This window comes from Hesperophylax consimilis, unplaced genomic scaffold (genome assembly GCF_061612785.1).
Source record: "Hesperophylax consimilis isolate HC1 unplaced genomic scaffold, BYU_Hcon_1.0 scaffold_288, whole genome shotgun sequence".
Taxonomy (NCBI): domain Eukaryota; kingdom Metazoa; phylum Arthropoda; class Insecta; order Trichoptera; family Limnephilidae; genus Hesperophylax; species Hesperophylax consimilis.
The window spans coordinates 2,501-7,500 of record NW_028301469.1 but is presented as its reverse complement, the minus strand read 5'-3'; the positions used below and the strand labels follow the sequence as shown (position 1 = coordinate 7,500).

Here is a 5,000-nt window from a genome sequence, read left to right as displayed (position 1 = left end):
GCGGGTGACTCCGTCGCGTGTTCTTTAACGCCGTGTTGTCCGCGCCCTCTACGCGAGGGCGGGCCTCTGTCGTTCGGAGGATTAAAAACCCTCCGACGGTGGTGCAGCTCCCTGGTTGATCCTGCCAGTAATCATATGCTTGTCTCAAAGACTAAGCCATGCAAGTCTCAGTAAAAGCCGAATTAAGGTGAAACCGCGAATGGCTCAATATATCAGTTTTGGTTCCTTAGATCGTACACGGTTACTTGGATAACTGTGGCAATTCTAGAGCTAATACATGCAAACGAGGTTCTGACCGGTAACGGGAGGAATGCTTTTATTAGATCAAAAACCAATCGGCGGCGGGGTTCGCGCCCCGTCCGTCGCCATTCGAGATGACTCTAGATAACTTTGAGCTGATCGCACGGTCTAGCACCGGCGACGCATCTTTCAAATGTCTGCCTTATCAACTGTCGATGGTAGTTTATGCGACTACCATGGTTGTCACGGGTAACGGGGAATCAGGGTTCGATTCCGGAGAGGGAGCCTGAGAAACGGCTACCACATCCACGGAAGGCAGCAGGCGCGCAAATTACCCACTCCCGGCACGGGGAGGTAGTGACGAAAAATAACGATACGGGACTCGTCCGAGGCCTCGTGATCGGAATGATTACACTTTAAATCCTTTAATGAGGATCCATTGGAGGGCAAGTCTGGTGCCAGCAGCCGCGGTAATTCCAGCTCCAATAGCATATACTAAAGTTGTTGCGGTTAAAAAGCTCGTAGTTGAAATTGTGTCCTGCGGTGTCGGTCTACCGAATGCGGTACGACAGGCACGTCTGCGGGGCTTCTCGCCGGTGCGTCCACCGCCGGCGTGTGTCGGTCGGCCTCACGGTCGGCCGCGCACCGAGGCGGGCCGTCGCGGCTGTTTACTTTGAACAAATTAGAGTGCTCAAAGCGGGCTAACACTTGCCTGAATATTGTACGCATGGAATAATAGAATAGGACCTCGGTTCTGTTTTGTTGGCTTTCTGATACCAGAGGTAATGATTAATAGGGACGACTGGGGGCATTCGTATTGAGACGTTAGAGGTGAAATTCTTGGATCGTCGCAAGACGGACTAAAGCGAAAGCATTTGCCAAAGGTGTTTTCATTAATCAAGAACGAAAGTTAGAGGTTCGAAGGCGATTAGATACCGCTGTAGTTCTAACCATAAATGATGCCAGCCAGCGATCCGCCGAAGTTTCATAATTTTAACCCGGTGGGCAGCTCCCGGGAAACCAAAGCTTTCGGGCTCCGGGGGGAGTATGGTTGCAAAGCTGAAACTTAAAGGAATTGACGGAAGGGCACCACCAGGAGTGGAGCCTGCGGCTTAATTCGACTCAACACGGGAAAACTCACCAGGCCCGGACACTGGAAGGATTGACGGATTAACAGCTCTTTCTCGATTCGGTGGGTGGTGGTGCATGGCCGCTCTTAGTTGGTGGAGCGATTTGTCAGGTTAATTCCGGTAACGAACGTAACTCTAGCCTATTAAATAGACGTGCAACCGGTATCACGAGGGTCCGTGTGCGCGCGGCTTCGGCGTTCGCGCGTCGGGGTCGTGCGTTTCGCGGTCTTCACTACCGGCGTACAATGAAAATCTTCTTAGAGGGACCGGCGGTATATATAGCCGCACGAGATTGAGCAATAGCAGGTCTGTGATGCCCTTAGATGTCCTGGGCCGCACGCGCGCTACACTGAAGGGATCAGCGTGTCCTCCTTGGCCTAACGGCCCGGGTAACCCGATGAAACCCCTTCGTGATAGGGATTGGGGTTTGCAATTCTCCCCCATGAACGAGGAATTCCTAGTAAAAGCGAGTCACCAGCTCGCGTTGATTGCGTCCCTGCCCTTTGTACACACCGCCCGTCGCTACTACCGATGGATGATTTGGTGAGGTCTTCGGACTGGTGCGCGGAAGCTCTCACGGGCATCCGACGCGTCGGAAAGTTTGACCGAATTTGATCATTTAGAGGAAGTAAAAGTCGTAACAAGGTTTCCGTAGGTGAACCTGCGGAAGGATCATTTCCTGTGTTTAATGTTTGTGCTTTCCATGATATGAAATATTATTATGAAACAAAACATATTATACATATAAACCATAATCGAACGAATGCTAAATTACTGCGTCGGAGATCGCCCTAGGGCGCCGATGCGAACCGAGAACCGCCGGCGTCGAGCGGAGGAGGGCTCCGTCCTCTATCCGCTCGTCCGGTGAAATTTTACCCGTCGCCGTGAAGGCGGCGGTACAAAATTAATCTTTTTGTCGAATGGAATTATAAACATTTCGAAAACGCAAACCAAATTGTAAAAACCGAAAACTAAAACGTATCTATTTATGTTTGTTTTATCATTATTACCCTGAACGGCGGATCACTCGGCTCGTGGGTCGATGAAGAACGCAGCTAAATGCGCGTCAGAGTGTGAACTGCAGGACACATGAGCATCGACATTTCGAACGCACATTGCGGTCCGAGCAAGACGTAGTTTGTCGACGGACCACTCCTGTTTGAGGGTCGCGCACACAATGCGACCAGACTGTTCTCTCGCCCCCGTCCTCGGACGGGGGCGCGCAGAGCGAGCGTTGCCGGCGTCGCCGGGGCCCGCGCGCGTCGTCTCCTCGGAGACGCGCGCCGGGACCTCGGCGTCCGGTTAAATTTGACGAAGTGCTCTCTCGATGCGCGCGATTTCCGCTTGCGTTATACCAAACGCGGAGGAACGCGTGCGAGCCTTGAGCTAGCGACGACGCTGAAAACTGGGCAGTCTACCGCGCGAGCGGTCGGCTGTCCGGGGCGATCTTCGCGCTCTCGGCCGCGCGCACCTCCGCGGACGCTCGTCGGTTTCGCGCCCGCTTGACAGAGTCTGCACGGGCGAGAATACGCGCACACTGTTGCTTTGCGTACTTCTCGAATTTATAAAATTTTTGTTGTCGACCTCAAATCAGGAGAGATCACCCGCCGAACTTAAGCATATCAGTAAGCGGAGGAAAAGAAACTAACGAGGATTCCCCGAGTAGCGGCGAGCGAAACGGGAAGAGCCCAGCGCTGAATCCTGCGGCCCCGGCGGGCCGCCGGGAAATGTAGCGTTCGGGAGGAGAGTTATACATACACGCGCGGTCATTAGTCACGGCTGCCTGTCCAAGTTCATCTTGAACGGGGCCCGCTTACCCGCAGAGGGTGCCAGGCCCGTGGTGACGGTAGCCGGCCGCGACGGTCTCTCTCCCTAGAGTCGGGTTGCTTGAGAGTGCAGCCCTAAGTGGGTGGTAAACTCCATCTAAGGCTAAATACTACCACGAGACCGATAGCGAACAAGTACCGTGAGGGAAAGTTGAAAAGAACTTTGAAGAGAGAGTTAAAGAGTACGTGAAACCGTTCAGGGGTAAACCTGTGGAACTCAAACGAGCGAACGGGGAGATTCATCGTGTCTTCCGTCGGGGCTCGCGCCTCGCGCAAACCTTCGCCTTCGGCTTTCGGGTCGGGGCGGTGGGTGCGCGGGTGCGCCGTCAGGCTCCCGGAGCGCGTGCACTTCTCCCTTAGTATAACACCGCGACCCGTCGCGCCGCGGTCGAATGCGCCGTGCGGTTGACCCGTCTCGCTCTGCGAGGCGGAGCCGCGGTGTCCACGGCCGCGGCGTACATTACGCAGCGACGGTAGAGAACGAGGATCGCGTCCGCCCCTCGCGGGCGTCCGTCGCGCTGCAGCGGCGTCCTTCGCGTGGCCCCCGGCGTCTAGTGCGTCGCGGGTGTCGCGCGTCGGGTGTCCGTCGTTAGCGGCGCGCTCTCGGACGGGACGCGTCCCGGTCGGCGGTGGTTTTGTTTTGGGCACTCACAGGACCCGTCTTGAAACACGGACCAAGGAGTCTAGCATGTGCGCGAGTCATTGGGAACACTGATAAACCCAGAGGCGAAATGAAAGTGAAAGGCCGGCCTCGAGCCGGTCGCAGGGAAGATGCGCGGGCGTCGTCAGACGCCCCGCCGCATTCCCGAGGCGTTTCGAGAAAGCCCCCGTGCGATTATCGAGACGCACTGAGAGCGTACACGCTGGGACCCGAAAGATGGTGAACTATGCCTGGTCAGGTCGAAGTCAGGGGAAACCCTGATGGAGGACCGAAGCGATTCTGACGTGCAAATCGATCGTCCGAACTGGGTATAGGGGCGAAAGACTAATCGAACTATCTAATAGCTGGTTCCATCCGAAGTTTCCCTCAGGATAGCTGGCGCTCGAGAAACATGACGGTTTTCGGACCGCCATTCGCACAGTCTCATCCGGTAAAGCGAATGATTAGAGGCATTGGGGCCGAAATGGCCTCAACCTATTCTCAAACTTTAAATGGGTGAGATCTCCTTCTTGCTCGAAGATGAAGTAGGAGCTCGGATGGGAGTGCCAAGTGGGCCAATTTTGGTAAGCAGAACTGGCGCTGTGGGATGAACCAAACGTCGAGTTAAGGCGCCCAATGAACGCTCATCGGATACCATAAAAGGCGTTGGTCGCTCAGGACAGCAGGACGGTGGCCATGGAAGTCGGAATCCGCTAAGGAGTGTGTAACAACTCACCTGCCGAAGCAACCAGCCCTGAAAATGGATGGCGCTGTAGCGTTCAGCCTATACTCGACCGTTGCAGGCAAGCGGGGCGTTCGTGCGGCTCCGGCCGTGCGATCGTTTTGAAGCCGCAACGAGTAGGATGGCCGCGGCGGTGTGCGCAGAAGGGTCTGGGCGTGAGCCCGCCTGGAGCCTCCGTCGGCGCAGATCTTGGTGGTAGTAGCAAATACTCAAGCGAGGTCCTTGAGGGCTGATGTGGAGAAGGGTTTCGCGTTAACAGCCGTTGCACGCGAGTTAGTCGATCCTAAGCCCTAGGAGAAATCCGATGTTGATGATGGTGTAAAGTTATACGATTTTACTAAAGATTGTTTTCTTAAAAGTACACCCGTCGGGCGAAAGGGAATCCGGTTGCAGTTCCGGAACCCGGCTGCGGAACCGTCTTA

General features: G+C 55.2%; 3 non-coding genes across 3 annotated transcripts in view; all 3 read left to right on the top strand.

Moving 5' to 3' along the window:
• The first annotated feature begins 108 nt into the window (after positions 1–108).
• On the top strand, positions 109–2,048 carry LOC149408438 (small subunit ribosomal RNA). The gene has a single exon (XR_016305597.1). It is a non-coding gene; the product is annotated as a small subunit ribosomal RNA (ribosomal RNA).
• A 329-nt stretch (positions 2,049–2,377) lies between these two features.
• On the top strand, positions 2,378–2,539 carry LOC149408437 (5.8S ribosomal RNA). The gene has a single exon (XR_016305594.1). It is a non-coding gene; the product is annotated as a 5.8S ribosomal RNA (ribosomal RNA).
• A 411-nt stretch (positions 2,540–2,950) lies between these two features.
• The window catches only part of LOC149408436 (large subunit ribosomal RNA), a 4,064-nt gene continuing 2,014 nt past the window's right edge, over positions 2,951–5,000 (top strand). Inside the window, exon 1 of the ribosomal RNA XR_016305599.1 lies at positions 2,951–5,000. This exon is cut by the window's right edge and continues 2,014 nt beyond it. This is a non-coding gene — a ribosomal RNA (large subunit ribosomal RNA).